The following is a 26677-nucleotide window of genomic DNA, read 5'->3' as shown; positions in this document are numbered from 1 at the left end:
AGACCCTGAGGGTCATGACATTGAAGATGGGTTCACGTGGCTCTGTTGTACAGATTTCTTATTCAGTACCTTTAGCTCTGGCATATGATAGTGGGGTACCTGTGTTTGGGTTCTTGGGATCTTGTGTAATGGCTGTCGTGAATTGAACTGATTACCCTGTTCTTATTGCTGTATTTCCCTCTGGTGTTATTATGACAATGAAAATTTGCTTGTTTTTTTGGATGACATATGTGACTCCCTCTACCAGTTCTCGTATAACATTATGATTCGGTCAATCTGTCATTTAGTTGTCTTAATTATTTCTTTAATTTTCTCATTTCTCGTTAAAGCAAAAGATGGGCGAGCTCCTTGATATCATGCTATGCTGGTTGCTCTTACATTTCCTCAACATTTTTGTGTGCATACTGAAACATTCGTGTACTGTGTAGGGTTCATCAATCTTTCTAATGAGGGAAGGAGCTACACCCCATCTCCCCGAGGGGGTATGGCAGAGAGGACGGAGCCCTAGTCCAAGGGGGGTCGTTATGTTGGTCGCAGCAGAGATATGCCTGCTAGCCTCCTTGTTCGCAATCTTCGTCATGACTGCAGGTTTTATATATATATAATTTGTTTCTGCATTTCCTTCATCCTGTTTTGCAAAAATCTTGGACCTTGTGGATCATTATGTATGTTCTTTATTAAACTTAATTCTTTGATTGCCATATTGGAATATAAAGTTGAACGAACATGAGTCAGTGGCTGGTTCTTTCAGGCATATCTAGGGCTTCGTTTGATTTAATTGTTACATATAATTCTTCCTGTTTCGCACTTCTTTTTTTGTTTTTTAAAGAAAAAAATGGAATTGAACTGAAGACTTCATACTTGAGAAAATTAATATCCTGAGTTTTTTTCTTCTTCCTGTCCTATGTATTCATTTCTTTGAAAGCAGATGCTATTGGTTTCTTGTGGGCATGTTGCATACTATAACCTTTGACTAATTATTGCAGGCCGAAGATCTTCGAAGCCAATTGGGCAAGTTTGGTGCTCTTAAGGACATTTATTTGCCCAGGACTACTACACTGGGTGAGCAAATGAAGCCAATTACGTTAATGCTATCATGTAGTAGACTTTGGTTTCAGAATCCTTTGGAAGCTTCTATCTGATGCCAATTTTCTTCATATCTCCATTTTGAGTTCACAAGTTTCATGTTTGATGTTGATTTAATAAAACTTAATGAGTCTTTTATCCACGCATCTGAAAATTTCTGTGTCATAATAATTCAAATAAATGTTCTCCTTGGATTTTATTTGCAAGGAATTTGAATGCATGATTCTTATTCACTGTAAATTAGTAGAAATATCCAAGAGCTTGTGCATCCAAATGTTTTTTCCTAGTAATTGTTTTACTCAGTTTGTCTTCTTTCGCTGTTTACATTTTGGTAAAATCATCTTCGGGAGATTGACTCAGCATGCTAAAGGGTTCATTTTTGCAAACTTTAATTTGGATCAGAGGGCAGCTTTCTGTGTTCTCCTTTGTTCACCAGTTGGGTGTTTTATTGAAGTTGTTCAGATATTTACCCAGTGAAAATGAAGTTTTAAAGAGATCAATCAAGTAATTAGAGTTCATTTGAAGATGATGTTAATGGTAGTGAAGATTGGAAGGAAGTTGGGTTTGAATACATTGAGAAGATGTTCCAAGTCTTGAAGAATATCAAGTCATCTTAAAACTGACACTTGCAAGGTTAGCAACCAGAGTGCTTGCTTTTACTTGCTTATCTTGACTTTATGGCTCGTTTGGGATATTCTGGCAAGTTACATGCTCTGGTTTTCCCTGTTTATGTTGTATGTTTTTTTTTGGCTTTTCAAATGAACCCTGTAATGACTTTTTCCTGTATCTCTCTCTTTCTCTCTCTATATGCAGAGAGCCACGTGGTTTTGGTTTCGTCCAATATGTAGATCCTGCTGATGCTGCGGAGGCTAAGTACCATATGGATGGATATATGCTTCTTGGTCGGGAGTTGACTGTTGTATTTGCAGAAGAGAATAGAAAGAAACCTACTGAAAGGAGGGTGAGGGAGCGCGTAAGGTGCCTTCCGTCTCCATAACTATATAATTTATGCATGGTGAATAGTAGCACAAGTCTATATAATGTGGTGGAATTTTCTATAATTTGTTTGAGTTATTTTGGCATAGAGGGGCATTGACAAAGGTGTTGTGAAGGATCCTAGACATGCATATGCTTAGTTGATCATTTGTTCTGCAAGACATTGGTGGAAACATTTGGAAAGGGTTTATTATTCTTTGGAGGGGGTTGGGAAGAAATCCTGAAATGGAATCATATGTGCAGCGGAGGGCATCGTTGTCACGCCCTGAATTCCGAGTGCGTGCCCATCATCTGGTCGATAATAATTTGCAACTTCCCAGGACGAGTAGCTGACCCTTTTTATTTTATTGTACATGTGGAAGCGAAAAGAAATCCCTTAACAGTAATAATCTCGGGATAGAAAAGCAGGACAACAATTTCACAAATAAACCACACTTTTATATATACACTGAGTCATGTACAAGGTCTATGATCAAAAGACTATATAGACCGTCTTTCAAAAAAGAAACAGTCCTAGCTGACCTATACTTCAAATCACCTCCTCTCGGCTCTAGATCCTTCACTCGACGACCTTGAAAATTTTTCCCACAACGGGGTGAGATATAATCTCAGTGAGTCTAAGCTTTAAATCCCGATTAGGAGGGTGATATGTCTAGAGGCGTTCTAACCATACAATCACACATTGAGCATAGAGGACTTACCTCGCCTTAGTTCCACCCTGCAAGTTAGTACAGTTTATATCACGGACAACCATACACATATGAGTAATAATTAAGCTCTAACAACTGGAATGTCACACTCAATTCCAAATCAGTACAGGGTCCTGATTATAGGGCCAAATCATTATGACACGTCCTATACTATGTCACACAATTTTGTCTCATAATCCGACATATCACTTTCACTCAACAAGCGTTCTAATTGGCAATTACTCCCACTCTAAGGCATGGCCTACTCAAAGTTCGGCAGTCTACTGACGTAGCCAGATATCCTCTCACCCCATTGAGCATGATTATGTCTCTTAGACGAATTTCTCGAAGGAGTATAGGTCAAGAATCTATTGCAACCCAAATCCTATTAAGTGGATATCTCATATAGGGTAACGTTCATTCAATACAATTCGGGGACGGGTTCTCTTAATCAGCACACGACCATTCAATCTCGGCCTAGGGCACCGTGCATTGCACTCAAATGTCTCAATTAAAGTAGTGATCCTAGCTTATTTTTTCGTATTAAAAACACTCAGTGAAAATAGTTGTGTGTAAATACATGGTCATATTAGACCCGAAAAATTCATAACATTCTTTTCAAAATTCCACTGGTCCATTCATTGGTATCAGAGCCATGGTTTCGTTTGTAATGTTATCCATTCCATGCGCTTGGTAGGTGAATCCAGTGCTGAGAAGATCTCCTTACATCATGTCTACAGAACCAGAAATTCTCGAAGCACTCGTTTCTCTTGCTCCTTCTCCTTCATCTTCAACTCCTATAGAATTTCGTGTTTCCAATGCTTCTAAGATAGATTATCTTTATGAAGTCTATCTTAGTGATGAAACCAAGATTCCTGAAACTCAACTTCCTCTCATGAACCCTTACTCAACTTTTGCCAAACCCAACTCATCATTTTCACCTATCCGCTCCATCCGCCAACTTATTCACCAAACCCCAAAGCAAGTAAAGGAGTATGTCCAGTCCTCCAAATTCGACCAGCATCCCATTCCTGCCATTGAAAAAGAGTACTTTCTTACTCTTCAAATTCCTCTAGAGTTCCCCAGACAATGGGCTCAACAGGGATACACTCATGTTCATTATGGAGCTGTTCGTCTTGCTCTTACCTTTCATGGTCGTAAAGGTTTGCTAATTGTGGCAAGAATAGCATTGTTGGATACCAGGTTTTTATAATACCAGCATGCTTGCATCGGTACTGTCCAAACTACTTTGAATGCTAGAACAGTCTTCGTGACTCTGTATCCAAACTTCAATATCGCTCTTTCAGACCCCTAGTTACTCTCCTTTCTAAAAGTCCAAGTCCAGCTCACTAGAGCTCCTCAAACTGCTGACTCTATAGCTGCAACTCTACATTACCAGATGGTTTATCGAGTGCAGAACCATGCCCTTGATCTCAACTTCAATAATGGTAATGAAGATGCTTTATTTATCTCCATGCAGAATGACCAAGCATCCTGTATTCATGTTCCCAGACAGATCCCAAAGGATACGTTAGCCAAGCTCCTTCTAGAGACCTGGATCACCAACTACGAAAAGCTACACCAACATAACAAGCCTTTTCAGTCTACGGACTCAGAGTTCGTATGAAAAAAAGATGGAACTGTTTCTATCAAATTTGTGAAGGAAAAGGAAGAAAGCCCTTCTATCTTCCAGACCCTCTTCATGATTGAACCATGTGTTCCTCAATCAATTTCCGAGTCAGATCCAAACAAGCTTGTTAGACACTTTAACGGTGATGGACATCCTGTCCATTACTACAAAGACAACTATGGTCATTGTTTTTGAGATCCTTTTTGTCAATTTCCTATTGTACAAAATCCCCTGACGAGGTAGATGCTTTTGCAAAATCTTCACCTCGAAGGAAAAAGCCAAAGGATAAGGTATACCAAAGCTACTTAAACGGAGATCCATCCGTTGATACTCTTGGTGAGTGTGATAAATACCAGTTCATGGTTTCCTATGCACCACCTCCACCACCAGAGTACAGTACTACATCCCAAGCCTTACCAGATCCACCAAAATCACCCCCACCATCTCCTCCTTAGAAAAAACAAGCTCTCTCTCGGTTTTATAAGCCAATCCTTAAATGGGCTAAGAAACATTCCTACCCACTCGAAACTCCAGTAGAAGCACCACCCACTTCTTCCATTGCCATGTTCTAGGAAACTGACTTTCCCCCTCTTGCCAAAGAAAGTTTTAAACTCTCGTTGCCGGCTTAAGAAGAATTTATTGATCCACATGGCAGATACCGCCATGTTCCTAAGATTCCAACCCCCACTGATGTGGATGAACATGGGAGACAAAGAAAGACTCCTGCTGCTGAAGCTGTTCTAAATTGGCAATTAGAAACTCTGTTGGCACAAAACAATGCCTTTAAAGCAATTGATTCCAATATTGGAAATGTGCAACAAGATCTCCGAAGATATGATGAATGCACCAAAAAGATACTTTCTGAGTTCCAGAAAAGGCTTCATGTCTTGGAATCAGGACAACATCTTGGGTATCATTATCTTAAAAGTCCAAAGCCAGAAATAGAAAAGCTCAAGAGGCAAATCCAACTTCTTGAAGAAGGAAGGTTTAGACCTTTCGATCCATTGGCACCTTCTGTTAGAACCGGGTATTTACCTCCACTGCCACAAACATCTATTTTTGCCACTATTTCAGAAGATCCCTATAGAAGAGAACCAGACATGGCAGAAATATGAAATCGCCTCAAGGAAAAAATGCCGCCTACAGAATCAAGTTCGATTGTTATAAGAGAAAGATCAGAACAGATGATGTTATCCAACCCATTAGAATCCTTTCTAAAGGATTTGGGTACTCAAGATCCTGAACCTGCTACTCAACAACATGATCCTATCATTCCATAAAAACAAATCCTGTTCCCAGTTGAGCACACTACTCCTGAGACTGAATCAGATTCAGTATCACTTTCCTCTTCTTCATCTTTCTCCATTCCTATAGTTGATTCTCTCCCTATTGCACCAGTAACTTCATCAATATTCATGGCTGATCCTTCTGATGATGAAATGGAATCAAACTATTCTGAGCCAGAAAATGTTCAGACAAACAATTCTGCTCAGCATGTGTCTATAGCATCAAAACAGTTCTTCACTATCGATGATATTCCTTATCATAAATGGCCACAAAGACTTGAAGACTTTCATACTTGGTTAAATACTCAGTCCATTACCAACCATGATATGAATGATGTCCTTTACAACTTTGTTACAAGGTTCACGGGCAGCCTCAAACTTTGGTGGCAATCAATTTCTGAATAGGACCATATTCATTTCCTGATGTCACCAAATTTTGGCCATGCCATCACTCTCTTATATCATGTCTTTGTGGGAAAACCCACCGATCTCATAGAGATGAAAAGAAGAGAATTTTTCGAAAGAAAATGCTGCTCCCTCCAGAAGAAGCATCTTGATAAGCATTATCGAGTGATGCTTCGGCTTTTTTACCAAATTGGCGCAGATCCAAATTTAAAGCATGTTTTCCTTACTTCCATCCCTAAGGAACTATCCCAGATGGCTGAAAGATCATTTTTTGGAAAACAAAGGAGAGTACAAGATATTCCCTTGGGAGAAATACAGCAAGAAGTCCATCTATGCCTAGAAGAATTATGCTTAAAGCGCCATATGGTCCGTACATACATCACAGATGACAAACGCCTTGAATCGGCTTGCTCTCATAAGAAGTTAAAAATCAAATGCTCCAAGCAAGACTGTGATGGTATTTGTGGTAAGTTCTCTCGAAAAAAGAAACATTACAAGAAGTTTTGGATAAACAAATCCAAACATGGGTCCAAGTATTTCCGGAAAAAGAAGAAATGGCGATACCTACGTAAAAGAAAGGATCGCACAGGCTATAAGAAATCAAACCGTTGCTACATCTGCAACCAGAAAGGACATTTTGCCAAAAATTGTCCACAAGCAAGAAAATGTCAGAATTGTCTAATTCATCATATTGAGAATGAAACAGGTATTTCTCTTGAAAATGATGATATTAAATCCTTATTCTCTGCTGACGAAGAACCATCTGAACAAACTCTTTGTGTTATTCCCTCTTACCAAACTTCCAGTAAGACTGAGTCAGACTCAGAGTCTGAAGATATTTTTCATATATCTTCCTCATCTCCAGAACCTAACTTTGACATATTTTCAAGTCAAACTCACTGTCCCCATTTCCCTGTAAAAATCTTCACTTCAAAGTTTGCCAAACCCATCACAGTTATCGCCCTCATTGACACAGGAGCAAGTTGTTCAATATTGGACACCGAAGTTCTTCCTGAAGAATTCTTGACTCCTTATATCCGATATTTCAATTCTGCCTCAGGAGATACTTTCTCCACAAATGTCAGAACCACTCCCATAATAGTCCAGTTCTTCCCGCAGTGTTTTATAACCACAAAAATCTTTGGATCAAGCCTCCCCAATAAAGACTTGATAATTGGGTGCGATATCATGACTCAAATCTCTCAACTCCGTATCATTTCTGGAAAATGTCTTAGATATAAAGACCAATTCTCTGAGTTCGTCAATATTCAGAGACTCTTTTCCATTCGGATAAGTCTATTAGATCCAATCATGCAAAAGTTGTTAGAATCTTGTTCGGAATCCCATTCAGAATTCGCTCAGAAATGTTCCCATCCTTTATGGGAAAATCTAGAGTTCTTTGTTCGTCTTCCCTTCAAGAAGAATGAAGATATAAATCCAACTAAGGCGAGTCACATGGGAATGAAGCCAGAACATTTGGCTTTAGCTCAAAGGGAATGCTCAGAATTATTGCAACAAGGATTTATTGAAATCTCTGATTCTCAATAGGCATGCGAAGCCTTTTACGTCAATAAGCGTTCTGAGCAAAACAGGGGAAAAATGAGATTGGTAATTAACTATCAACTATCAACCTCTCAACCTTTTTCTCCAAGATGATAAATTCCCTTTACCATCCAGAGACTCTCTCTTTGCTGGTCTAACCAAGGCCCATATCTATTCCAAATTCGACCTCAAAGCCGGATTTTGGCAATTGGGCATCCATCTTGAAGACAGATCCAAGACATGATTATGTATCCCAAACCAGCACTTCCAGTGGAAAGTACTTCATTTTGGCTTAAAGGTAGCACCATCCATTTTCCAAAAGGCCATGTGTCGTATTTTCCAACCAATCTTATCAAGTACAGCCGTATACATTGACGACATTCTGCTCTACAGTCCTGATGAGCAGTCACACTGCCAACTCCTTGAGCAATTCGCAGAAATCGTCAAAAAGCATGGCATTATGCTTTCTCAAAGGAAAATGAATATTGCCCAAACAGAGATTGAATTTCTTGGTATGCACCTCAACAAAGGTACATACTACCCAGGGCCACATATTGCTCAAGAATTATTGAAGTTTCCTGAAGATAACTTCACTACAAAACAAGTTCAGCAATTTCTTGGGATAATCAATTATCTCAGGGATTTTGTCCCAAACATTGCAAAGCTCTTGATTCCTTTGCAATTCATGCTAAAGAAGAATCCCCCACCTTGGGAAAAAACCCAGACTAAAGCAGTTGCTGAGCTTAAGGAGATTATGCAGAATCTCCCACCATTACAAATACCGTCAACAGGAAAAAGAATTCTTCAAACTGACGCCAGTGATGAATACTGGGCAGCCATCCTGTTTGAAGAAATTGATGGTGAGAGACACCTTTGTGCTCATAAAAGTGGAAAGTTTTCTCTCGCTGAAATGCATTACCATTCCACTTTTAAAGAAATCTTAACAGTAAAAAATGGAATAAAAAATTTTGAGTTTCATCTCATCGGCCATCACTTCCTAGTAGAATTAGACATGGTATCTTTCCCTCAGATGACCAAGTTTAAACAGAAGCAGATTCCAAACTCCCAACTGCTTCGATGGGCTGAATGGTTCTCAAAATACTCATTTGAAACCAAACATATTCCTGGAAAGAAGAATGTGCTTGCTGACTTCTTATCAAGGCCAAAAGCACCAGCCGAAATCAACATGTACATCAAGAGGCATGCTTTCCATATGCTCAATCATGGAGTGAAATACAAGATTGAGAATATCAAAGATTTGCAAAGCTGGAAATATCCCTAGGAGATTATTCAGCAAATCGAAAATGAAAATGACCTCATTGAGAACTTAGAGAATCTCATGTGGCAAAGCCACACAAACTTATTTAGATTCAATGGAGGTTCGATTCTTTATCCTTTTGGGTTAAATATGAATTATCCATTCATTCATCCTCTTATTTGGAAGGAAGATGATTTCCCTGAACAGCTCAAGATGTTATTGTGGTACTTAACCAATAAGTACTTGATAGCCATTGAAATTCCAACCAGAAGGTTCATCGCCAATCTCACTAGGATATTCTTACTTGGAAGAAATGTTGAAAAAGAAAGTGATAAGAATCTCTTAGACTTTCTTAACTGGTTCTATTCTCCTACTTACTGGAAACAACTCTTGGAAAAGGAACTGAGAACCATGACACCGAATCCTGAAGTCCATACCATCCTGTTTTTCAGACGTCCATGGCATTTTTTCACAAACAATGGAAGAATCATTGATGCCCCAAAGGAAATAGGAACCACATCCTATAAACCTCACTTGGACAGCCAAGAAGCACGGATTCACAAATCTTATCCAAGATCTGTTAGATTTTGTGGACACGAATACTGAGAACTCTAGAGAATCCTGTGCTAGGAAAACAAAACCATTCCCGAAGATGTTTGGAATAATGTACCCACTACGTGGGATCATTATGACCTAGCACCAGAAGCTAAGGAAGCACTCGGACAATACAGACAAGCTACATCGTCCCAAGAGCATGAAATGACAAGCGAAGATGACATTGTCCAATCCACCCAGGACCCCTATGCATGCTTTGGAGGCCCTCTGTCCCAGGATCCCTACGAATAGGGACATTCGTCCTTATTCCAAAGCATGAACACATCTTTCTATGCACAACCATCCAACTGGCCTCAGACAAGAATTCCTGCCGACAATTAAGAAAATGAAAACACAAATTGGGCTGAAGAAGAAGCATCACATTGGGCTCATGAGGAAGCATCCTCATCATGAAGGCTGAACCAAATCCTCTCACCTGAAGACCTTGAAGCCCTTGAACAAAATACGAGGCACATCTCCTAGAAGACAGCTCGAGATGACTCGGTGTAGCTACAATGCTCGTGACATGACGAGACCGTTGAATTTGTACAATTTCACCGTAGCAAGTCACCGTTCACTTTTCCGTAGCACTAGGCTAGGAAAGTAATGTTCACGATGCGATTCTTGTTCATAGTGTGCGAATAATTCCCTCCCGAAAGTTTCCGGTGCCTCTGTTTGTTTCCGGACCCATGAGCTTGGTCCTTGTTTTGTTGGTTTATGACCTCTAATCATCTATAAAAGGCGAGGAGGATGTATTGTGTTGGGCAGAGTCCCTTGAAGTAAAGTGTGTGCTTTGTGAAAAACCTCTCCATGGCTTTCTAAATCTCTCTTCTTCTCCAGCCTGATAGGATCCTCCAAGAAATGCAGCTTGGGTAGGTTAGAAACAATTCCATCCTGGAACGTTTGGGTGTCTCTAAGCTTTGAACTAAAGGGTTGAATGATTTTCTGCTAAAAGGCTATCCCTGAAGGGCTTGAACGGGTTGTTTGCCCATTGTGGAATGCATACCTGCAGAAAATTTACTCTCCTTCCCTGGTTCTAAGTCTAGTTCTATAAACCCGACACCTAGGATTTTTTGGATAAATATCAAAATTCACAAATTTTGGAATAATTGACAAAATTTCCAATCAGCACTCAATTTTCACAATTTAACACTCGATTGCATAAATTAACCACACTATTGCAATCAGCACGAAATTTTGGTCATTGACTATCTCGACCTAATTTCCGAAAAAATAATTAATAATTAATTAATTTAAAAAAATTAATTAATTTAATTAATTTAATTTCTAAAAATACTAACCTAGGCCAAACTTATTAAATTAAATACCAATACGGACTCAGAAAATTCCCGAACCCTTCTAAACAAATAATGCAATTTATCTAGGCCTTATCTAAACTATGCTAACCACCTAACATGCTCAAAATTAAACTTCTAATTTAATGTAACTAACCACTTAATTCCTAATTAAATAAATCTAAACACCCCTTAAACGTCATTAGCCTACTAAGAAGAGTTTAGAGTATAAACACACCGGTTAATTGCGGAAATTGGTTCACTATGATGACGGTGCGACGGCGGCTGAAATCCGAATTTTTGGCGGCGTCGGCGGATACTCGGGCTGGGCCTAAAACGGGCCCAACAAATCTCAGCCCAAATTGAGATTTGTTATTGAAATGGGCTGGGCTTGAAGCGGGCTGACCTTGCGGGCTTGGATTGCTAAAAAAGACAACTTACTGGGCTTTAAAGTTGGACTAGACTGCTGGACTTTTGGACTTAGCTAAACTGAAATTCGCTAGGCTTGATGGATTAAAGACAAACGTAGCTATTGGGCCACAAGACTTGCGTGGACTGTTGCTGAAAGCTGGGCCGATTCTGGCCAAATGTGGGCTTGAAATGGCCTCAACTGGGCCAAAGAAGCGCTGGAAGTTGCTGAAGAAGCCCACGCGGAGATGGAGCAGCGAGACGGGTCAACTTCGGTGTCTCCAACGCTGCTTCGTTTGACTGAACGTGCGAGATGGGCTTCGGTGGGACGGGAATCGGCTGGCAGCTGGAGGATGGTGTGAGGGATGGTGAAGAAGCCAAGCTATTCGGTGGGTTGAGCTGCAGAATTTGTGGCTGAGCTAGGGGACGAGAAGCAGCTTCGATTGACTGGATTTGTGCGGGCGAAGGAGAGAAGACACAGACACACGTGGAGGCTTCGCTGGCGATGATTCAAAAGGGTAGCAGCTTCGGTTGTTGTGAGGTAAACAAAATGAAAGCGAAGACCAAATGTGAATAGAAAAGAGGAGGGGTATTCGGGGCAGCTGGATGGGTCGAGTGTGGGCGTTGTTTCATGGATGAAAATACAAAGGAAAAAGAGAATTGAAGCAAGCAGACAGGGAGAATGAAAACAAACGCAAACAGAGAGGGATCGAGTAGAGTGACGCACGGGGAGGAAAGAACCGTGCAAAGGAAGCCAAGGAGGGGCCCAATCCTCAATCCTTAGCCATTGCCTTAATTGCTTATCCCCACCTTTCTTTCTTGAATAGATTTTCCATAAATAAACCCAATTGAAGTCCCAATTTTTCAGCTTCATGTCCAATTTCGAATTTCAATATATTAAATTCAATTTCCTTACTCAATTTCCCAAATTGAGGTCCGATTTCGATGAAGAAAAATCCCGAACAATTTTATATAAGTCCCTGACACTCGAAGGCTCAATTTAGAAGTCTCAATTTCCATCGATTTAGCCCATCTGAATTTCCGCTGATTTTCCACAACGTCCGAACCGATTTTCCGTAAAAATCTCGGAATATCTGAAAAATTTTCGGAGGATGAGTCGACATTCCTAAAATAGCTCGTGACACCACAGAAATTTCAACTTTTGAAATCGGGTTCAAATTCGCAGTTATTTTCAATCTGGCGTGCTTTTAGCGTGACCTAGTCTATTGGGTAACTTTTGAGAATTTTTAGTGCAATTGACCTGTGATCGATTTATCTCAAATCACAAAGTACATCTCCGACACATTGAAGACTTTCGGTTGTCGTGAAAATCTCAAGATTTCAATTACGGACATCAGGTACAGAAATGACAGAAAAATTAGTCTAATGTCGTTCGACGAGAATTTTGTAATTAGATGAAATCACCCACGCACAAATCACATATCTCAATTAAATCGACCTATCACCGGTCTTTGATCGATTTTTGACGGTATCGTAATGGCCCTTGCAAATCAACACGGTCGAGCAATCAATTCCTGGTCGAATTTCTCAAGTTTATTGCATTTAGATTCCTTAATTGTTTTCCTAGATGGTCCAATTATCTCGTGAGTGATCAGCTCAGAGAATAGTACTATCGATGCGTCAATGAAATGCCCGATTTATTTAATTAAAAATAAATTCTAAAAATTCAGGCTGTCACAATCGTCATGAATGAATGGTTGTATCCTTGTGTTAATAAGTTATAGGATGAGGTAAAAGAGAATCAGGTTTGGCAGAACTATGTCCGCATCTGCTTGGAGTTAATAATTGATAAATTAAATACAGGAACCTCTTGAGTCTGGTCTTGGTGATTTTTTTTTTTAAAATTTCTTTTTAAGAAAAAGTGTGCATTACTTTTCTTAAAAAAAAAAAAAAATGGATTTGATTCTCCTGGTTCTATGCGGCGAGGCAGAAGTTGTTAGAAGTATGCCCTAAAATTAATTAACTAATTAAAAAAAAAAATTTAAAGCTTCATGCATGTGCACGAAGCATAATGGTCAGCGGTTGCTGACCATTATGCACGAAGCATGGATGGTCGCAACCGCCGACCATCATGCCAAGATCGTGCATGAGCAACCGCTCATGCACGATCGTGTGCTTTGGACGATCAACGGTTGCTGATCGTCCATCGTTGCTGCTGTCGGTTTTTCTATAAAAACCATTGAGGGACGAGAGAAAAAGGGCTGCTGGAAAATTGGAAAAGTGTGCGTGTGTTCTTGTGTCTTTGAGACACGAGGAAGAGAAACAATTCTCGTTCGGGCCGTGACTATTATACATCAAGAATACGACGGATTCTTTCCACGTGATTGCTAGCACGATCGAAGTTGTGGATATCCGAAAGTTCTCTCTTCCGTTCGACATTCGTTGTTGGTGTGTCTGAACTAGAGGTCCGACGCTTGTGGGACTCGTACTGTAGAACATCCGAACCGACTTGTTTCAAAGCGCGCTTCGAGAGGTATTTCGTTTAACTTCCTTTTATGTTTAGATTTTTGATTAAAATGCACGAACAACGCCTTAGGAGAATCGTGTATAAAATATATCTTTGTTTCCGCTGCGTTCATTTCATTAATTTATCTTATACATGATTCATGAAACCCCAACAGTGGTATCAGAGCCAACCTTAGGCGTTTCGTGCGTTTAATTGATTTATAGTTCAAATATATTTTTGCGTTCTAATGGCCAATTTACTTTTGTTAAGAGAATCGGTTCTCTTGCTCTTATGTGGCCTATAGAAGTTGATTGATTTATGTGATAAATTTAATCAACTAAGCAAAATTAGAACTAAATCAATTTTGAATCAAAAATCCATAACTTGTTGTACTTCGTGTTTATATTCTACAAATGATATGCAGAATTTTATGCATGCCTTCCAGAGCTTTAAATTTTGAATTTATGGTTCGTAAGGAAGGGTGGTGATCATGGAAAAATCCCTAATTGTTGTGATTGTTGTATGGATGAATGTATGATGATTACAGGTATTCTTTTTGGGGATGTAATTATTAAATGGAGGCTGCGTCCTTCCTTTTATTTTACTTTAATTTTTCTTGATATGTAATTTTTAGTATAGTTTAGTATTTTAATTGTTGATGTAAATACTACAAGAGATGAGGAGCCATTGGAGGAGCCATTAAACCGGTGAGCTCTTTGGGCCCGGTCTTTGAAGAGTTCAAAGATTGAAGAAAAGTGAAGAGCAGGTCCATATAATTAAAACATTAAAATGGCTAAATGGGTCTTTTTGGCTCGAGACCCATTGAACCATAATTCCATGATCACCACATAGGATAGATATTATGTGATATCTATTTATTTATTGTGTTTATGATATCGTGCATGTTAAACCAGTTAATGTGCAAAGTGAGACCGTTAATAACGACCCAAATCTCCTTACAAAGAATATTAAGTCGAAATGGGTTTCGGACTCGTGGCCTTCCATCGTCGTGGTTTGATCCAATATTATAGTGGTTAACTAACCGGTTATGGATACATAGGGGTTAATTACCATTTATAATATTGGACCACTCCATTATGCATATGATGCTTTGTGGGGTTGGAGCCAAATGATTTCCAATAACTGTTAGGTGAGGGAATCATTTGTGTTTTCAATACTTGCATGAGACGATGGGCTAGACTTAACTATGATCATGATGCCAATAACTGTTAGGTGAGGCTTTCATGGTCTAGAGGCCGAAGTTATGATTGGGACTCGCATATGATGCGTTGAACAAGCTGGTTCACTCACTAAGTTCATAGGACACCAATAACTGTTAGGTGAGGTGGACTTTGGGCTAGTGGGACTCAATCCCCACTAGTAATCTTTACCCAACGAAGATTACCGCTTCCCATCTTAAGGAGTATGGGATTCGAATATAAATTTAGTGGGAGGATCTATTTCATTTAAAGACCAAAATGAAATAGTTATTATGAAAAGTACAACGGCTAACAATTTATTTTCTGCAACAGATATATTATTACTCTGAAAAATGGTGACCACAAACCCACTCGCTTCTATACTTGACAAGAATTGTTTGACTGGACCCAATTTCACTGACTGGGTGAGGAATTTGAGAATTGTTCTCAATTCAGAAAAAATTGGGTATGTGCTTGATGAAAAGATGCCAACCTCCTTTCCTGAGGGTGGGACCCAAGAGGAGTGTGTCACTTATGATAAGTGGCGTGATGATGACTTAAAAGTTAGGTCATATATGCTTGCTTCTATGAATAATGAATTACAGAAGAAGTATGAATCTATGGAAGATGCTGGGTCGATCATTTTGCACTTAAAGGAATACTTTGATGAGAATGGTCGAACCTCTAGATATGAGATATCTAAGGCATTGTACCGTATGAGGATGGCTGAAGGATCATCTCGTTAATGATCATGCTTTGAAAATGATCTCGGCACATTGAAGAATTGGCTAGGCTGAATCTCGTTATGGACAATGAGTTAGCTGTGGATTTGATCCTCCAATCTTTACCCGATTCCTTCTCTCGGTTTTGTCCAAAACTTCCACATGCATAAGATGGAGAAAACTTTTGCTGAGTTACATAGCATGTTGGTAGTTTATGAGAAGGAAATGCATAACACGAGGCCAAATGTAGTGGCTATGGCTAAGGCTTCTTCTTCAAAGGGTAAGACCATTTTAAAGAAAATAAATGGAAGAGGCCTGCCAAACCTGTTGTGCAACCAAAACCCATGATTGATAAAGGGAAATGTCATTACCGTGGTGTCAAAGGGCACTTTGGAGGAGGAACTGCAAGAGGTACCTCGCGAGCTTGAAGGTCAAGCCCAAGAACCGACCTTATGAAGGTATGATGTCTATGCTTATTGAAACCAATCTTATGGTTAGTGCTGAATCCAGCTCATGGGTTCTAGATTCTGCTGCAACTTCACATATTTGTATGTCTTTGCAGAATCTGGAAATAAGCAGGATGCTAAGGCGAAATGAGATTGTCCTGACGTTTGCCAATGGAGCAAGAGTTGCTGCATTAGCTATAGGGACTTTTCGTTTATGTTTCCCTTCTGGACATGTAATAGTTTTAAAGAACTGTTTGCATTATAAGAATGCTGTTAGGAACATCATCTCTATACCTGTCCGGTAAAGAGAATTATGAATTTTCTTTCGCTGATGATGTATGTTCTATTTATCATAATAGAATATGTGTTGGTTCTAGCTTATTAACCAACAATCTTTATACCATTACAATGTCCGGTAATGTGATTACCAATGTCAATAAGCAAAATAGAATTGATATAAATGCCATAACTAATAAACGCCCTAGAGACGGTCCAAATAAAAAGTATGTTTGGCATCTCCATTAGGTCATATTGGAGAAGACAGAATTAACAAGTTGAGTAATGATGGATACATTGATCCTTCAAATTTTGAGTCATACTCGACTTGTGAGGCATGTCTTCTAGGAAAAATGACCAAAGCGCCTTTGTGGGACAAAGTGCGCGAGCTGCTGACATATTAGAATTAATACATACAGATGTATGTGGACCAATTAATGAAACTGCTAGAGGTGGTTATAATTACTTCATTACCTTCACCGATGATCAGTCACGGTATGGTTATTTATACCTCATGAAGTATAAATCTGAATCCTTTGAAAAGTTCAAGGAATTCAAGGCTGAAGTTGAGAAACAAACAGGAAAATGTATTAAGGCTCTTCGATCGGATCGAGGAGGTGAATACCTTAGTACTGAATTTCTGGACTTTCTTAAAGAGAAATGGCATTTTATCACAATGGACACCTCCCGGAACTCCGAAACATAATGGTGTATCCGAACGAAGAAATCGTACTTTATTAGATATGGTACGGTCTATGATGAGTTACACCGATTTGCCAATATCCCTTTGGGGATATGCCCTTGAGACTGCTGTATATATACTTGAATAGAGTGCCGTCCAAATCTGTTCCAACTACGCCCTATGAGATATGGCATAGTAAGAAACCTAGTCTTAATCATATTAAGATTTGGGGTTGTCCAAATTTTCGTGAAAAAGTTGAAAATGGAAAAATTGGAGGCAAGATCTGAACAAGGTCGCTTCATTGGATATCCAAAGGAAACTCTTGGATATTATTTCTATTTTCATTCAGACCAAAGAATTTTGGTATGCAAGCACGCTTCTTTTTTGGAGAATCAGTTCATCCAAGAAAGTGGTCTTTGGGCGGAAAATAGTCTTACAAGAAGAAAATAATGAAGTGCCAAACTACCGAGTTCGAGATACCAATCTCGATTCAAAGTGGGAGCTTCGATACACAACCTCTTAGGAGAAGTGCGAGAACGTCTCGCCCACCTGCTCGTTATAGACACTCGGTTGATCATATTGAACCATTATTCATTGTGAATGATAGTGATCAACCCGGTGATCCTAAAACCTATGAGGAGGCGATGTTGGACATCGATTATGGTAAATGGCTAGAGGCCATGAAATCCGAAATGGATTCAATGTATTCCAATGAGGTTTGGACCTTGACCGACCTCGCCCGATGGTATTGTACCAATTGGCTGTAAATGGATCTTCAAGAGGAAGATGAATGTTGAAGGTCAAATTGAATTTACAAAGCACGGCTAGTGGCGAAAGGATATCGTCAAAAGAAGGAATTGATTATGACGAAACTTTCTCACCTGTGGCCATGCTAAAATCCATTTGGATTATGTTGGCTATAGCTGCACACCTTGATTATGAGATATTTCAAATGGATGTCAAAACGGCTTTTCTAAATGGTTTTCTCGATGAGGACATCTATATGGAACAGCCACGGGTTTTGAATCCAATAGTGAAAAACAGAAGGTGTGTAAGCTTAAGAGATCCATTTATGGACTCAAACAAGCCTCCGAGAAGTTGGAACATTCGTTTTGATGAGGTAGTCAAATCGTTTGGCTTCATAAAAATCCGGATGAACCTTGTGTATACAAGAAGATTAGTGGGAGTGCAATTGCATTTCTAGTTTTGTATGTCGATGATATACTTTTGATTGGAAATGATGTACCAATGATATCATCAATAAAACTATTCTTGTCACAGAAATTCTCCATGAAAGATTTAGGAGAGGCAACCTACATTTTAGGTATCAAGATCTATAGAGATAGATCAAGACGATTGATTGGCCTCTCACAATCTACGTACATAGACAAAGTGTTAACACGGTTTAACATGCAATGTTCCAAGAGAGGATTATTGCCTTTTAGGCAAGGGATCCGTCTTTCTAAGGAGATGTGTCCCAACACTCCTGAAGAAAGAGAGCGGATGGCAAAGATACCATATGCATCCGCTATTAGAAGCATAATGTATGCTATGCTATGTACTAGACCTGATATTGCGCATGCTGTAAGTATTACCAGCAGATATCAGTCTGATCTAGGAGAAGAGCATTGGATAGCAATCAAGAATATTCTTAAGTACTTGCGAAGGACTAAAGATTTATTCTTGATATATGGAGAAGGAGAATTTAAAGTTGTAGCTTATACTGATTCCGATTTTCAATCGGATCCTAATGATTATAAGTCTACATCTGGGTTTGTTTTTACATTCAATGGTGGTGCAGTTAGTTGGAAAAGTTCTAAACAAAGTATAACTGCTGATTCCACCACCGAGGTAGAGTATGTAGCTGCTTCGAAGCAAAGCAAAGGAAGCCGCTTGGATGAAGAAGTTTATTTCTGAACTTGGAGTCGTTCCTTCAATTGAGCAACCGATCACATTGTTTTGTGACAACAATGGGGCGATAGCTCAAGTTAAGGAACCAAGGTCTCACCAGAAGTCCAAGCATATTGAGAGACGCTTCCATCTCATCAGAGAAATTGTTGGGAGAGGTGATATCGCCTTGCAGAAAATTGCCTTAGTAGAAAACGTGGCAGATCCCTTCACTAAGGCCTTACCTCAGTCTTCTTTTGAAAGACATATTGAGAAAATGGGTTTGAGGTACCAGACAAGTTGGCTTTAGTGCAAGTGAGAAATTGTTAGATGTATGCCCTAAAGTTGCTATGTAATAGTTACATATTAGGGATTTCAGTTGTATTTTCATTATTATTATTTAACTAATGGCAATGACGTATTCATTCATTTGTCCAATTATTTTATATTGATGAATGATTCCATAAGATCAGTTGCAACTAGACCTATTCTTGAGACGTCAAGAATATATGTGATGGGTTCATAGTTAGACTGAATCTTTAAATTGTTCCCTTTGCCGATGGATTATTAAGTGGATATTAATAATCCTGTTGAGACCGGTGTGTTCTTAACTTCGCCATTAAGTATTGGATACTTAAGGGAATGATGAGTCACATGTCATTGGGTATTATGATACCTGAGTTAGAACACAGGTGTTTGTATTAGACAAATTCACTGAACGTGACGCATATGGAACGATTAGCGACATGGAAGCTTTTAGCGTGGTCAATGTCTGATTGTTCATGCTTTGGTCTTGTGTAAATAATCCTTAGACCTGAGGCACAGTGTTAACTTGTGTATCGAACAACTATGGTTCACGGGTGCACATAATGCCGGGTCGTCGATCCGTCTTTATACTTGATGGTCATAGTTTGTTCATATACGAAGTTACACGTGTGCGCAATATGGAATCTGTCTCCTTGTTATATGCAAGGTATGATAATGATGTCCTATGCGATCTAATTGTGACACTGCATTGAAATCCTCGGCCGGGGTTGTAATCGAGAATAAATTGTTTATGTCTCAAATAAAATGCATGTCAATTAGATTTGTGCATATGATCGAATTAATGACTTGACAAATATTCCATGGTCTTTGTTTGATCGGGACATAGTAAGACAGAGGGATTGAATTACACTGTAGCAAAAGCTGACATGTTCATTATGTTCTTAAAGTATTCACACTATCTGGGTAGCCATGATATATTGCTAGATGTCAATCGTGGCTTGTAGGACCTAAAAGATTAATCGGGACAATTAATTCTTTTGGAAGTACTAATGTGTTAGTACAAGTCTTACTACCAGCTTAGTGATGAACCTAGGGATGTCACACACCATAAACGACTAGGATGACGTGGAACAAGAGAGAAATATTATTGCAAATGTGTTTGCAATTACTGCAATCGAATTGAGTCGATTTGAAATTAAATTAAATGAGATTTAATTTATTTGTATTATAGTCACGAGCCTACTTGCATATGATACACACGCATGCCCAAAGTGGATATATGTTAACATACCAAACAAGTTGGCTTTAGTGCAAGTGGGAGATTGTTAGAAGTATGCCCTAAAATTAATTAACTAATTAAAAAAAAAAATTTAAAGCTTCATGCATGTGCACGAATTCGTGCACATGCACGAGCATAATGGTCAGCGATTGCCGACCATTATGCACGAAGCATGGATGGTCAGCAACCACCGACCATCATGCCAAGATCGTGCATGAGCGGTTGCTCATGCACGATGGTCGTGCATGAGCAACCGCTCATGCACGATTGTGTGCTTTGGACGATCAGCAACCGTTGCTGGTCGGTTTTTCTATAAAAACCATTGAGGGACGAGAGAAAAAGGGCTGCTGGAAAATTGGAAAAGTGTGCGTGTGTTCTTGTGTCTTTGAGACACGAGGAAGAGAAACAATTCTCTCGTTCGGGCCGTGACTATTATACATCAAGAATACGACGGATTCTTTCCACGTGATTGCTAGCACGATCGAAGTTGTGGATATCCGAAAGTTCTCTCTTCCGTTTGACGTTCGTTGTTGGTGTGTCTGAACTAGAGGTCCGACGCTTGTGGGACTCGTCTTGTAGAACATCCGAACCGACTTGTTTCAAAGCGCGCTTCGAGAGGTATTTCGTTTAACTTCCTTTTATGTTTAGATTTTTGATTAAAATGAACGAACAACGCCTTAGGAGAATCGTGTATAAAATATATCTTTGTTTCCGTTGCGTTCATTTCATTAATTTATCTTATACATGATTCATGAAACCCCAATAGAAGTGATCGAAGACGGTCTCTGGTGGGATATTCATGGTCTCCACCTCCTCGCCATGCAAGATCTCAGTCCTGTAGTCGTGATTATTACTCCCCTCATGCGAAAAGAAGGTACTCAAGGCATGTGACCTGCTTTGATTTCTTGTTTCTTGCTGTAGGTTCTATTTCCTCCCTCAGTTGATTTAGGGAGGGGAAAAAAAAACAAAACCATATAGATTGTTGAATAGGGCAAATAAATAAGAAGGCATGCAATGGCTAATGCTCTCTGGGCTTGTCTGTAACTCTTTCATCCTGTCGTAAAGCTATTTTTCTATGGGACCTTCCCTATAAACATCATCACCTCAGTATACTCGAGCCGGATCCAATGAATGTGGTTTTGTTCTCATTAAGATGTGGTCTATGGCAATTTATCATTATTTTTTTCTGGTACTTAGGCTATGTTGGATCATTCAACATGTGTGCGAACTTTTTTGGCATAAGTTGTGTGCTGTGATATAGTAACTCCTGATGACTTTGAGTCGATATCTGAGGTATGCATTTTATTAGCATTTGGTGAGGTTTTGAACTTGTGCGAGAAATTTGTTCTTGGTATGTTGTAATCATTGTTTTTTTGGGAATCTCATTATCTATCCAGTTGCATCCAGTTGCTAGAGATTTTAGTTGATACATCTCTCTGTAAAATTCTAAAATTTTGGTTTATGCGGTGATATTTTCGAGTTCCAAAGTTTTTGCGTATTTTTGTTGTATGATGTGATGCATTTCTTTTGGGTTAGATCTGCTTCGCCTCAAGAGAAAAGGCACGGCCGAGAGAAGTCATACTCCCCACGTCCTAGTCGGGAGAGGTCATACTCACGATCCCCGCCTATCAATGGTTCCCGAAGCCGCAGTGAAAGTCCGGCCCAAGGCAAAAGCAGGAGCCGAAGCCGAAGCCCTCCTCTTGAAGACTATGCCAGGGAGCCAAATGGAGATGGGACTCCTAGTCAGTAACCAGCCGATAGGATTCCAAACTTTCTTTCATATTTTGTCCCTGAGTTTGATAATCTCTCTGTTGCTTTGTGGTTTGTTGTCATTATGTATGTAGACTCCTCTGCTGTTGGCGTTAAATATTGTAGGACGTCCTTTTCATGTCGCAATCTGATGGAGATTGCATGATGAACTTAATTTTGTTGATTGTTGGTGGATTCGGCCCTCAGGTGTCTCTGTTAGTGTGGAAATAGTGAACTTAATTGACATGCACCGGGATGTCACTGTCTACTATGTAAAATATATGGGTGTTTCTTGATGGGAAAATTAACTGTTTCGGACCTAGGAATTTAATTTATGGTCAGATTGGATCTAGGAATTTGGACAGGTAAGAATGATTAACATGTAGGAGGTGGGACAATCAAATGTTATTGAAGATGATCTTGAGGATGTGCTTCGGTTGATGAAACATATGGGCATTCTGAGCGAACTGGCTGTAGCACATGAGCTGCAAAAGTTTATTGTTGTCCGATAGAGACCTTGATCAAACTACTTATCGTTCTAATCTGTTCTTAGGACATTTTGGCGGGATGGAGATCTCAGCGTCCGGAGTTTTGTTTTGCTTATCGTCATGTCCAACTGGAAAATAAATATTTGGTTGGAAGTGACCTCTCATGTCCAACTGGAAAATAAAAATGTTTGGTTGGAAGTGTCCTCTCAACAGACGTCAGGCGATCAAAACATTTGAGGTGAGATTTAGCTAAAGCTGCCATTCAAAATGATCCCTACCCCGTTGGGTTCTAGCTACGAAGTAGGTATCATTCTACTTGCGCATGTTGCCGAAAGCCTACATCGCAGTCGCATTTCACTAAAAATTACAAATCACGTAATCGCCGGCCGGCTGGCCATCTGACGCCAGCTTGCCTAGATAGTGCCGCTCAATTGGCAAAAAGTATGCGAACCGTTTGAAAGTGCGGAAAAGCTAGTTACCAAGCACAAACCGGAATTCTCTCTACAACCAACATGGCGATGTCCAAGGCTATTCTGGTCTGGATGGGAATGGTAACACGTCTCTTTCCGAATTATAGAGAAAGCTGCTGTGCCTGGGTTGGTGTTTAAGTGCTACTGACGAGGCGATTCCAGAAATCGCCACCCGACGTTCTTCACAAAACATGTCCTAACCAACTATTCTGCCTTGTGGTAGTTGACAACTGTTAAATTATTGAGCCAATTTCTAGAAAATTCTTGAAAGATTTGAGCTAGAAAATACAAGAAAATCCTAGAAGAATCTATGGAATTATCTCTGCAAATGGCAGAGATATTTGCCTTAAAAAAGCCTAGTTTTCTAGAAAAAAAATTGTAAAAGAAACTCCTAGAAGATGGGCTAAGTTGGTGGAGTGTCCCTATAAAGGGAAGGAGGGGGAGCGTAGAAAAAAAGCAGAGCAAAAAGGTAAGCTCCTCCCCTTCCTTTGTACTTTGTACTACAACTAAATAAATAAATAAAAAAGCTTTCTTTTGTTGTTCCCTTGCTGCCACTCTCTTTTATGTATTCTTATAATTACTTTGTTCAACCATTTTCTTACCCATATTGTTCTTTCCTTAGCCCTCTTGAAAGTTCACACACAAAACACACTAGCACACACATCAAACACACGCTTCCGCAAAAATACCAACAATGGTATTAGAGCCACGTCTTTGGTTGGTATTGGGCGTTTGTCCTAACTACTCATTCCTAAAACTACCCTTCCAAATAACCACTAACTAAACCATGGCCAACTCTACCCCATCCTCATTTCCCATTCCCATTTTTGATGGGAACAACTATGACTTTTGGAGCATAAAAATGACTACATTCTTGATGGCCCAAGACTTATGGGACATCGTGGAAAAAGGTTGCGAGGCTCCGCCAGAAGGTGCAAGTGTTTCGAAGGATCAGCTACAAAAGGATGCATGGGCGCTATACTTTATCCAGCAAGCACTCTCGGAAACCATATTTTCGAGAATAATTGGAGCAAGGACTGCAAAAGGGGCTTGAGATATACTACGAGAAGAATTTCAAGGATCGGAAAAGGTACGCACTATTCGCCTTCAAACTCTAAGAAGAGATTTTGAGAATTCTAAAATGAAAAATTATGAGACCGTACAAGAATATTGTGGAAAATTAAAGGAACTCGTTAATCAAATGAGAGCCTATGGAGATGGGATAACTGATCAAAGGGTTGTTGAGAAAATATTGGTGTCACTTACCAAAATATACAACTCCATAGTTACAACTATAGAAGGAACTAAAGACTTGACGACCCTATCAGTGAGTGAATTGATTGACTCTCTAGAAGCACATGAGAAAAGACTAATGGCACAAGATGAAGATTCAGTTGAAAGCGCCTTTCAGTCTAAAGTAAATATACGGTCTCATCAAACTAAAAATGGTGGAAGGAGCTCATGGAAAAACAAAAGAGGAGGAGAAATTATAAAAAAGGAAAATTATCCACCTTGTGGTATTTGCAAGAAAACAAATCATTTGGAGAAGGATTGTTGGTTTAAAAATAAAAAACAATGGTGCTTTTGTAAAAGATATGGCCACGTAGAAAAAGATTGTCGCTCGAAAACAAATAATCGAGCAAACTATGTAGAAAAAAAAGAAAGTGAAGAGAATACATTCTACGCAGGCCAAGCGGCAAATAACAATAAAAGTGAAACATGGTACATTGATAGTGGGTGCAGCAATCACATGACGGGGGACAAATCTATATTCACTAATATTGATAAGTCGGTGAAATCCCAAGTAAAGTTGGGCAATGGTGCATTAGTAGATGTCAAAGGAAAAGGCACCATCACCGTAGAAACGAATAAAAGCCCAAAATATATACATAATGTATATCTAGTCCCTTGTCTTGCACAAAATCTATTAAGTGTGGGTCAAATGATACAAAGTGGCTATTCTCTATATTTTAATAGAGATACCTGCATTATCTATGATAAATATAAAAATATCATTGCCTCTGTTAAGAAGAAATATAACAATTTTCCTATTCAATGGAAATATGTCAAAGATATGGCCATGAAAGCTCAATTTGATGATTCATGGCTATGGCATTGAAGATTTGGCCACTTCAATTTTGTTGGGCTAAAAATTCTCCATCAGAAAAATATGATGAGAGATTTTCCAGCCATCACAGAAATTTCAGATGTTTGTGAAGGCTGTCTTCTTGGAAAACAACAGAGACAGTCCTTCCCATTTGGAGTTGCATGGAAAGCTAAGGAGCCATTGGAACTTGTCCACACGGACGTGTGCAGTCCGATGAGGACACCTACACCCAGTCAAAATAAATATTTCATCCTATTCATTGACGATTACACAAGAATGACGTGGGTATACTTTCTTCGAGAAAGATCTGAGGTTTTCTCTATCTTCAGAAAATTCAAGAACCACGTCGAGAATCAAAGTGGCCAAAGAATCAAAGTCCTAAGAAGTGACAAAGGCACATAATACAATTCAAAGGAGTTTAATAAATTTTGTGAAGATGAAGGAGTCCATCATCAACCAACTGTTGGCTATGCCCCAGAGCAAAATGAAGTAGCTGAAAGAAAAAAAATAGAGCTGTCATGGAGATGGCAAGGTCCATGCTAAAGGAGAAAGGCCTTCCCAACACTTTCTGGGCAGAAGCAGTTTATACTGCTGTATACCTACTAAACAGGTGTCCAACTAAAGCAGTTCAAAATAAAACTCCAGTTGAAGCATGGAGTGGACGGAAGCCTTCAGCAAAGCATCTCAAAGTGTTTGGATGCATTTGCTACGTCCACATCCCTGCTCAGGAAAGGAGTAAGCTAGATGAAAAGACAAAAAAAGGAATATTTCTTGGCTACAGTGACCAATCAAAAGGCTATCGGGTTTACAACCTAAGAACCAAGAAGCTTATGATTAGTCGAGACGTCAAGTTCGACGAGAATGCTGCCTGGAATTGGGAGGATGAGAAGATCGAGAAGAAGTATATCACCTTGCCAGACATACCACCTACTCAAGAGGAGTCAACGTCACAAGAAGAAGGAGAAGTACCGGATTCCACCACTCATGACATAACTCCACCAAGCTCTCCAAGGGTGACACAAGAAGAATCTACTCCAGAGTCTCCAGTACTAAGGGTAAAAGCCCTTAGAAGAATTTACGACACATGCAACTTTGCTATTTTGGAACCAGAAAGCTACGAACAAGCATCCAAAGATGAAGTCTGGATAAAAGCCATGGAGGTTGAGATCAAGAAAAATGAAACTTGGGAGCTTGTCGATCAACCCGAAGACAAAGAGATCATTGGCGTCAAGTGGGTTTACAAGACAAAATTCAAAGCGGATGGATCAATCTAGAAGCATAAAGCAAGGCTTGTGGCGAAAGGATACTTGCAACAACCAGGTATTGACTATACTGAAACTTTTGCTCCTGTTGTTCGCCTTGATACTATTCGAACACTCATAGCCTTAGTAGCACAAAAAGAACGGAAGATCCATCAACTAGATGTGAAGTCAGCATTCCTAAATGGAT

At 39.5% G+C, this 26677-nt stretch overlaps 1 pseudogene; it reads left to right on the top strand.

The window, feature by feature from the left end:
* The first annotated feature begins 14 nt into the window (after positions 1-14).
* On the top strand, positions 15-22164 carry LOC104428932 (annotated as a pseudogene).
* The last annotated feature ends 4513 nt before the right edge of the window (positions 22165-26677 follow it).

This window comes from Eucalyptus grandis, chromosome 10 (genome assembly GCF_016545825.1).
Source record: "Eucalyptus grandis isolate ANBG69807.140 chromosome 10, ASM1654582v1, whole genome shotgun sequence".
NCBI lineage: Eukaryota > Viridiplantae > Streptophyta > Magnoliopsida > Myrtales > Myrtaceae > Eucalyptus > Eucalyptus grandis.
Note: the sequence above shows the minus strand (reverse complement) of the source record. Positions and strands in the feature narration are given on the sequence as shown.